At 35.4% G+C, this 10,823-nt stretch overlaps 1 protein-coding gene and 1 non-coding gene across 2 annotated transcripts in view; both read right to left on the bottom strand.

The window, feature by feature from the left end:
- Nucleotides 1-10,823, bottom strand: part of SESN1 (sestrin 1) — a 114,885-nt gene that overhangs the window by 24,260 nt on the left and 79,802 nt on the right. The gene's annotated exons all lie outside the window — the stretch shown is intronic.
- Nucleotides 2,000-2,071, bottom strand: TRNAC-GCA. Its single transcript has one exon. It is a non-coding gene; the product is annotated as a tRNA-Cys (tRNA).

The following is a 10,823-nucleotide window of genomic DNA, read 5'->3' as shown; positions in this document are numbered from 1 at the left end:
AATGTCTCAGAGAAAACTGAGTTACTTTTTTAGCTCTTAAACTGTCACATTTTAAAAGCAGAATGTTAAAATGGTTACTTTTTATTTATCGTCTCCAGATAAATAAGATTATATGTTCTAATATACTTTTTATAAATTGCTGAAGCACCCAAATATGTGGTCAAGAAAAGCAATTGGAGGTTAATAATTAACACAGAATAAGGCTACAGAGACGTCCAAGTGCTCTTTCTCTGAGCAGAGCCACAAAACAATAACAACAAAACTGTATAATCTAATGCCCACTCAGCCACAAACAGGCAAAAGTAAACACAGAAAAATCATCCAATTTGCAGCTATATGACATACCTTCCAAGATAAACTGATTGTACATGAGTAACTTGGAGACATAAATGACTTGATGTAAGGGTTGTGAGCGATAAAGCTACTTAATGAGGGAAGTATGTGAAAAATGATGACTCTGGTTCTAGAAGAGTTGAACTGTGATTTTATTTTCTGGAAAGAAAACAGCAGTGAGGGTTAGTTGTCTAGTTGGGCATAACCTTGTCTGATATTAAAATTATATTATTTGCAAAATGGAGGTTTGCCTGTTTTTTTTAATGAGAGGCAAGGGAAAAGCATGTATCTAGCCAATGCAAAAGTGGTTTAAAACATTTAAATGCAAATTAGAACTGCAAACTGTGTGTGTACATGTGTATATATTCATATGTGTATATATATATGTTCATATCTGATACTTCATGATTCATAAATTTTGAAGATACATATGTTGAAATTTAATAGGAAGCTCCCATTAGGATTCCTTTTTTTTTTTAAAGAAAATTTCAGTTTATTTTGATGCTGCCTTACATAAAAAGAAAATTAATTTTAATATATTCTATTTCAGTCCTATCGAGGCCCTTCAAGTCATTAGATAGTACTAATTTTTGCTTTTTGATCGAGCAGTAACTGAATTAGTCACTCTCTTCTATAACATAAAAAGGTTGCCTCCAAATAAATCTATTAACCAAGAGTTCCAACAACTGTATTGACCTGCAAATATTATGCAGATCTCATTTCTGAGATTTTTTACAAATCATTTAATAAAGAGTTTGTATTTTCCAAAGATTTCACTACTTGAGTTGGCCAGATATCCTGAAGGTGCTTCTCTTAATGAACTTCCAGTGCTAAGCATGTAATAAATCTCCTGAACACCAATTAGTAATTGGAAAGGACTATGCTTTTGCTATTTACCATAGGCTATCATTATAGGCTAGCAGCTATTTACAAAGTCTGCTATTTAAACATTTCATTTCAACATTTTATTTCTTCAATGAAGAATCCTGACATCTAATCCAAGAAGTAATAGTAATTCTGAATTTCTCCTTTCTTCTAAAAATGTTCTGGGCACTCCCTAGTGGCTACATGGTTAGACCACATGCTTTCACTGCTGAGAATGTGTGTTCAATCTCTGGTTGGGGAACTAAGCTCCTGCAAGCTATGAGACATGGCCAAAAACGTACATACATACATACATACATACATAAATGGGCTTCCCTTGTGGCTCAGTGGTAAAGAATCCACCTGGCAATGCAGGAGACCAGGAGAAGCAAGTTTGATCCCTGGATCTGGAAGATCCCCTGGAGGAGGGTATGGCAACCCATTCCAGTATTCTTGCCAGGAAAATCCTATGGACAGAGGAGCCTGGCAGGCTATGGTCCATGGGGTCACAAAGAGTTGGACACAACTGGACGGACTGAGCACACACATACATAAATGTTGGGGGTTAACCTACCCAACTCAACTGTATCAAAGTGAGGTTTTTGCACTTGACATTAGTAATAATGATCTCAATGCTAATTGCCCCAGAACAAGATGGTGAAGGTGAAAGTGAAAGTGAAGTCGCTCAGTCCTGTTGGACTCTTTGCAACCTCATAGACCATAGCCTACCAGGCTCCGCAGTCCATGGGATTTTCCAGGCAAGAATACTGGAGTGGGCTGCCATTTCTTTCTCCAGGGGATCTTCCCAACCCAGGGATCGAACCTGGGTCTCCTGCATTGCAGACAGACGCTTTACCGTCTGAGCTACTAGGGAAGCCCATGGTACGCCCATGTGAAAAACAAGAGTGGTGTGAAATGACTTGATCTGAGCAGAGACCCATGAAGCATTAGAGTCCAGACTTGGACTGGTGGTTCAAGATGGGCTTCCTGAAGTAAGTGATATCTGAGCTAGGGCTTAGAGGATTAATAGAGAGGCCTTGGAAAGAAAATTGGTGGAGTGTTTGGGAGAGTAAAGACAGAGTTCTACGCAAAGAAACTAGCACTGTGCAAAGGCCCAGAGGCAGGGGAGAGGGAAGCTGAATAAAGGAAGTTCACTGGTGTCTGGTGGAGAAGGGAATGGCAACCCACTCTAGTATTCTTGCCTGGAGAATCCCATGAACAGAGGAGCCTAGTGGGCTACAATCCATGGGGTCGCAAAGAATCAGACACGACTGGGCGAGTAACACAACAACAACTGGTGTCTGGAGGGCTTCCCTGCTGGCTCTGCTGGTAAAGAATCCACTTGCAATGAGGGAGACCTGGGTTTGATCCCTGGGTTGGGAAGATCCCCTGGAGAAGGGAACAGCTACGCACTCCAGTATTCTGGCCTGGAGAATTCCATGGACTGTATAGTCCATGGGGGAAGCAAAGACTGGATATAATTGAGCAACTTTCACTCACTCAGTCACTCACTCACTGGTGTCTAGAGCAGAGAGTTTGGAGAGTAATGGATGGAGTTTAGGTCAAACAGTAAGGAGGGACCTTGTTTAAGATTCATTAAAGACAATAAATTTCATTCTTAAGAGTACTGTGGAGTTACTAAAAGTTTTAAAGAGTGTAATGACATCAAATTTGCATTTCAGCTAAGGTTCAGGCAAAACTAGAGGTACAAAGATGTGTTATGAAGATTGTTGAGGTAACTGTGGCAAAGGCAAGATGGTGTTCTGAAGAACAATGGAAATGAAGCAAAGTGCAGGGATGAAGGTGGATTTGTCTCTCTTGGGGCTACGTAGGTGATACAGTGGTAAAGAATCCACCTGCTGATCCAAGAGACACAGGAGTCACGGGTTCAATCCCTGGGTCGAGAAGATCCCCTGGAGTAGGAAATGGCAACCCACTCAAGTATTCTTGCCTGGGAAATCCCAAGGATAGAGGAATCTGGCAGGCTATAGTCCACGTGGTCACAAAGAGTCAGACATGACTAAGCATGCAACCACCATGCACTTGAGAAAGGAAATGATGCCTTATACTCTTGTTTTTGAAATTCAGGAGATAAATCTCAAATTGTATGCTCTCTTGACCAAGTGGCTTCCCTAAACCCATTAGACTTTTAAAAATATAGTCAATTCATGAAAAAGAATAGATATATTTTAATAGAATACTAGTCAGGGCAAAAGGTGTAATTGCACTTTCATTGGCCACATATTAAACCTTGAATTTTTTTTTATTAACTAAAGAAATTGAAAGTGAATTAAAGTACTGTAGATATGTAGATCTATTCTTCAGAATAGAAATATTTAATAATTGATTAGACACACATAACAATGATTTCAGCCATTAAACCAAACAACTCCTTTAAGAATGGGAGTGGGATTTGTTAGATTTATGTAGTTCAAGCTTCTTGAAAAAAATGCCCTATTGTCATTTAAAACATTTTTTATTTGGAATGAATTCTGGTTTATAATATTACTTCTGCTTACTAATTTTGTCTAGATTTTCCTCCTCTAGTTGATATCTTCCTGTTTCTTATATATAGCTTGCCTGCTAAGCACTTTTTTCCTTTCAACAGCATGTTTTGGGTACATTGAGATCGTTTCTCTTATTTGTCCTCTACTTTTTTCACTTCTTCAATTTAATTTTTAGAATTATGTTACTTATAAAGAAGCAAGAATGTTGACAAATTTTTGCTCTCTTTTCTCCTTCAGGGTTTCTTCTTTTAGAAATGAACAGTTTTAAATTTTTATATAGGGTTTTAGAAACAGACCAGCACTCATATTTGTAAACAAGTAATATTCCAAATAGTGTCAGTAGTTTTAAATTAGAAAATCCCTTTCCTAAAAGAATAAGCATGCTAAGTCATGGTCAGGCTTTCCAGACTAATGATAATAAGACCAAAATATCAGACACTAAGGATTTTACACATGTAAGGCAGATACAATTATTTCTATTTTAAAAATCTGTAAAACAGAAATGTAAAATATTGGTAATTCATCCAAAGTTGTAAAAGTAGACTGAGTTTAGAACCTAGGTCTGTCTGAATCCAAAGCAGCATAAGCTAGGCTGCTGCTTTTAATGAATATTTTAAAAATTAGAATAATTGTGTGTTAGCCTAAGTTCTTGATTCTGATAGCAAGAGAAGAAGGTAGGAAGAAAGAAAAATGTATCCCTTTTGTGAGATCTAGTTATCTCAGGGTGAGATCTGGTTTAAAAAAGAAAGAAAAGTAAAAAGCAATCATGCAATCAGTGGTCTTGGTCTTTGAGAGCTGCTTTCTTCTATTTCTCTATCCCTATCATTCCTCAGTGCCTTCCCAGACCTTTGCTGACTTCATGCTACCCCAAACTCCCCTATTACATAACTCACCTGAGTCTACCCAACCTCCTACCTGCTCCTCACATTACCACTCTTTTTCTTAGAATAACTGGTAGGTATTAGAAAGAGAATAGGTTTCTTAAACTAACTCATACCTATTATTGTATGAGGGACTGACATTTCATGCTAATTTAGTCTGTCTCAATAGAATGTAATATCAGAATATTTGTCTTGTTCACTGCTGTATTTCCAATGTCTTAGTGCCCAGCACACAGTAGACCTTCAATAAGAATGTAATGAATGAACACCACAGAGATGATTCCATTGAAAAAGAAGTTTAACTCAACTGAAAGCTTAAAAATGAATTTCAACATTCATATTATAAAAGATTTGGGCCATCCAGACAAACACTCTTGCAGGCTTTGGGGTCACTATTTAGGCAGGCAGGCAGGCTCTGCTTAGGAATCAACTTGTCCTTTCCAGCTCTAACAAGCTAATTCTATTTTTCATTGTCTCTTCTCATCAGGAACCCCAGGTATTCCCAAGCTCCTTTGATTTTTCTGTTCCTGTTCTCCTATACTGCCAAGATAGAGGCTATAAAGGTTTGGGCAATGGTACATATGGCTCACTTGTTAAGTCAGGCAGGTACTTACAAGTCAGACACTGCCTGTATTCATACCATTGTTTGACAAATTTACGAACATTTTAAAGCCCAAGTCTGGCTTTAAACATCTACAGGCTTATCTAAAGTGAAATATCAGGAAAGAAAGTGACAGTTGAGATACCAAAGTTAGATGGAAGAATTCATTCATTACAACTTTTAGAGGCTAATTACTTTTCAGCATTGTTTTGAGGTAAATACGAAGGAAAAGGTTTAACTTGGAATAGGACAAGGTTCAGGAAAAAGGTGAGTGTAGTGGGAAGTTGAGAGTTAGGACTTTTTCCCATATGTTCTTAGGAGTTCAACTTATGAACTTAAGTTGGTAAGATACCAACTTAAAAAAAAAAGTAATGGAAGATACTTAATGTATGACATGTTCAAGTAGAAATATTTCTCAGACTATGCATATATGTTATATTTAAAGTAGTTTTGGAGGGGCCAGATTTAATCTCTACCTAAAAACATATGTGAAAATATTTTTAAATTCTCAAAATGCTTCTCTTTGTGGGCACTAGGCAATAACTGGTTTAAATATGTAACCTATAATTTTAAGTCCAAGGAATATATTGGTCTGGCATAATATTAAAAAATTGTCTTTCCAAAACAGAATAAAATCAAACTTAGTGTCTTCAACTTATCCTGAGCCCACACAGACTTTATAGAACTGAATTTACCCATAGTTAAAGAGTTTAGGCTAAATGCATATTAGTAAGTCATCAGCTTAATCATGTCTGAATTTTGAATGTTTTATTCATACTAGAGATAATTTTCATTCAAAGAAACAAAATCCTAATGACAATGTTCTAAATCTTTTAAGCAAGTTATTTTTTGTTTATAACAGCTATCCTGACCTCTCTATCCATGCCCCTTCACCATGATTAGTACTACCAAGCAGTGAATAGAGTTCAATAATACATGTTTTTCTAACATAGCTCAAAGAACCCTCAGTTCCTTTGTGACAATCTTTAGTTGAAGGTCCTTTAATCCTTTAAATCACCTTCTTTCTTTGCCTCCTTCTGAGATCTCCTGTTTTTCAAGAGGGTATTAAGTTGTAGATCTTTAACTTGGTCACAAAGTACAAGGCCACATCTACAAACTACTTGCATGCTATCAAGTGTTTCAGAAATAACGGCATTTCACTGTACTTTCTCATCTGTTCTTCTGCCCTCCAAAACCCTCACTGCACCTCTGCAGGCCACGTTTCCCTTTGTGCAAAGGATGTAAGTACATTCAGGACATCATAGTTCACATATAAATTTATTTTCACTTGTTACTACTATCTTTCTGTTTAGCTAAAAATACTCAAAAAAAGAATAATGCAACTTTAAAATTTATTTTTTTTACATGAGTTTAAGTTTAAACAGAATTCAAGATCATTTCATTTGTAGTGATAGAAAAATCTGATTTTCCTAATTTTTGGCAAATAATTGAAAAATACAAAAATAGGATTTTATTCAGACGTTACAAGTTGGAGAAGGTAGTATTCTTTTTAAACTCATTATATCTTTAATTAAAAAAATATATTTGGGCATAGATTTATGTATGGATGTCAGTGCTGTTATTTTACCAATTAACAGAAATCTTAATACTACGTAAACACTTAGTATTCAGTCATTTATTATCTATATTTACTGAATGCCAACTATATGCATTTAGTTTCTTAAATCTATGGGCAAGCAGAAATATCTTAATTTGAGACTGGACATTTATTTTATTTAGACTTAAATCTCTTGTGTAAGTCACACAGATTGGCAGATAGCTTGGGATTCTGTCAGGGAGCATTAAATAGGGAATCATCTACTTTACTGTCCAACTGTAGGCGGGGGGGATGGGTGGGTACCAAACAAGTAAGAAAAACAAAAACCCAGAAGGTATGGCAATTTCTTAACAACCCTTCTAGTTTTAATCCCCTCAAATTTAAAATGAAGGGTTCCTGAACTTCTTGAGCTCTCAAACTTTACTTCAGCTTTAAAGTTCTACTCTGTGAATATAATTCCTGATTTTATCAAGAACTATATGCTTTAAGCTAACCAGATCCTGGCCTCCTCCTATACCAGGCTTCTTTGTACATTACTAGTGATTTCAGAATTGTATTTCTTGCAAGTACTTTAAAGATATTATGAAACATTAGTTTTGAGCTTTTTTTTCCAAGGTAACTTACAAACATATATAAACATTAAATGCACTGGAAACCATCAAAATAATAATTTAGATACTGGAGTAAATAAAACTTTTTCCATCTTCTCTGTGAGTACACGTTTGAACATTCTTATAAATTTGTCAGTGACAAGGAAGGGTATAGTTTGTGTGTTCTTTCCTTTAAAAAAAATTCATGCCTGTCTGCCTCTGCTCAATGAGTAAAATTATAGTAGTGAGTGGGCTGCCACAGCATGTAGGTACTTTGCTGTGTGAATATAGACTTCTCTGATATTATGAATATAAGAAAATACAGAAATACAGTAACTATAATCCATAACCCCTTTATTTCAAATTTGCTTAAAACATAAGATAGCCTCTTTGTTCTCACTAATTGGCTTAATAATGTAACTTATATGAACTTTAAAGAGATAATTTATTAGTAAAATACCAGTTTTAGATATTGTATATAAATCAGAATCCTGATAATATTGTTTCACTAAAGACTATGCTGACAAAAAAAAAATCAGACATGTGAATATTACTTTTATATACATGCCACATCTCCTGTTCTGTTCACTAGAACTCCCAATAGGTTTAGAAAATCCGTCTAGTCTGTAGCTCCCAATGTTGTTCATCCAAGGCTTAGGTCAGGCTTTAAGGTTCAGAGAATGTTCCTAGGATTTATGCTGGTTCTAAAGGAGTGCTAGGGAAAATCTAGTTCAAAGTCTCATTCCCATCAATGCCAAATAGAGCCTTAGAGGAAAGACTCTTATAACCACAATGATTTGATTATTGTTTACTGAATGAAAAACCAAACTTGTCTTCCAGTACAACTTTTATTTAAGCTGTCCTGGATTTGGTCTATAACTGAAAGGACTATCAATTCTTCTAGCCCTTCTCCAGAAACATGAATAAAGTCAGTCTTATCCTTCAGTAACATACATGCCAATATGATCAATAGTAGCTTTTAACCTAAAACACAAAAAGTTGACCTACTAAATTTTTCAATGATGATCTTTGGAATTGTTTTTATTAACAATAAGGATATTATTGATCTCCAAGCTAATCTTTTGTGTTTGTGACAGGCAGGTCTTTAAATAGTCTATTTACTCTTTACAATGAGAACATGCTTTCTGACAAAAAATTCAACTTTCAAGTATTCAACCAGATTTTTAAAAATTAAACCATAGTAATTTGTGCATTATAAAGTACAACTAAAATCTTAAAACCTTAAAATATAGAACACTAAATTTACAAATTGATGGGTTAAAAAAATCTAAACTTCAAAAAATATCAGAAAAAAGCATATGGATCAGGAGGAAGGCAAAAGCAGAGTCAAAAGCAGCAGGATACAGTTCAAATAGGTCACACTCAACTTTTGACTTTCCCAAAGAACAAAGAAACAAGCTTAGCAACAGTTTTCAGCCAATCAGAAAGCAGACAAAGAGGTAAGGCCTCAACCACTCCAGATACCAAAGAAGTCCAACCTTCAATGTGTGTTTTTTTGTTTTTAAATTATACAGAGTCAGAGCAGAGACAAGTTATATAACAGATTAGTGTGTCCTGGGTTAAAAGTAACATAAAGAAAGATAAAATCCTTTCATCAACCTTTAACAAAATATATCCAATTTTAATAATGTCATGATAATTTCATTTTCATTTTTATTGTGCCAGACACTGTATACATTAAAGTTATCTTGAAAATATTTTTGTATTTGTAATAGTATATAGAATTTTGTGGGAAATTTTCTGTCTTATTTGTGGATGGAGGATAAGGGTAAGAATATGTATAAGATTCTTCTCTTTTTAAATTCCCTAATATTGGTTCTAAAATTCATGAGGGGATTCGAGAGGGGGTACCTACCAAAGAAGAAAATGCTGCAGTCCAGATCCAAAAATGTAAAATATGATTAAAAACAACCACATACAAATATAATCTTTGAAACAAGCAAGCAAACAACAAATTGTAAAGTGTCATTCTATGTAAAATTTTTTCATTTCTATTACTCAATACATATCCTTGAGAGAAGAAAGTTTGAGGATTTAGAAGAAATTTTTCAGAGTTACAGATTTCACCATTGTAATGTTTAGCTCAAACCTAAGTATTTGCTTAAATTGACAGTTACTTGAAGTAGAAACATAAAAACACAATGAAACAATAGTGAAGAATTTTCTTCATTCTGTTTTTGGCTTGCCAAATTTATAAAGTATTCTAAAGCAGTTTCTAATATTTTCCCTAAAAATCTTCAAGAACAACTTTGTTTGTTGTTTTTTTAAGTACTGCTTAAATCATTTGCAAGTTTTAGCTCCCTAAAAAGATAATTACTTTAAATACATCAGTTTGACTTGCCATATCTGTTGTCTCCTGAACTTACCATGTACTAAACATAGGGAGATTTCCTACCAATAGTGTAGGGTGCTGTCAAAAACGTATACATGTATGTATACTTCTTCTCAATATTTCATTGTATTCTATACATCCCTAGGAAGTTAGAGAGAAATTAAAATATATTTGGAGACTAACTCTAGGTTTTGCTAAAGAATAGAGGAAAACAATAGAATGGGAAAGACTAGAGATCTCTTCAAGAAAATTAGAGATACCAAGGGAACATTTAATCCAAAGATAGGCTCAATAAAGGACAGAAATGGTATGGACCTAACAGAAGCAGAAGACATTAAGAAGAGGTGGCAAGAGTACACAGAAGAACTGTACAGAAAATGACCCAGATAACCATGATGGTGTGATCACTCACCTAGAGCCAGGCATCTCTGAGTGTGAAGTCAAGCGGGCCTTAGGAAGTATCACTACAAACAAAGCTAGTGGAGGTGATGGAATTCCAGTTGAAATATTTCAAATCCTAAAAGATGATGCTGTTGAAAGTGCTACACTCAATATGCCAGCAAATTTGGAAAACTCAGCAGTGGCTACAGGACTGGAAAAGGTCAGTTTTCATTCCAATCCCAAAGAAGGGCAATGCCAAAGAATGTTCAAACTACTGCACAATTGCACTCATCTCACATGCTAGCAAAGTAATGCTCAAAATTCTCCAAGCCAGGTTTAAACACTACGCAAACCAAGAACTTGCAAATGTCCAAGCTGGATTTAGAAAGAGCAGAGGAACCAGAGATCAAATTGCCAACATCTGTTGAATCATCAAAAAAGCAAGAGAATTCCAGAAAAACATCTACTTCTGCTTCATTGACTACACTAAAGCCTTTGACTGTGTGGATCACAACAAACTGGAAAATTCAAGAGATGGGAAAACCAGGCCACCTGACCTGCCTTCTGAGAAAGCTGTAGGCAGGTCAAGAAGCAACAGTAAGAACCAGATATAGAACAGTGGACTGGTTCAAAGTTGGGAAAGGAGTACATCAAGGTTGTCTATTGTCACCCTGCTTATTTAACTTATATGCAGAGTACATCATGCGAAATGTCAGGCTGGATGAAGCACAAGTTGGAATCAAGATTGCTGGGAG

This window comes from Bison bison, unplaced genomic scaffold (genome assembly GCF_000754665.1).
Source record: "Bison bison bison isolate TAMUID 2011002044 unplaced genomic scaffold, Bison_UMD1.0 scf7180017864373, whole genome shotgun sequence".
NCBI lineage: Eukaryota > Metazoa > Chordata > Mammalia > Artiodactyla > Bovidae > Bison > Bison bison.
This window is presented reverse-complemented; position numbering and strand designations above follow the sequence as displayed.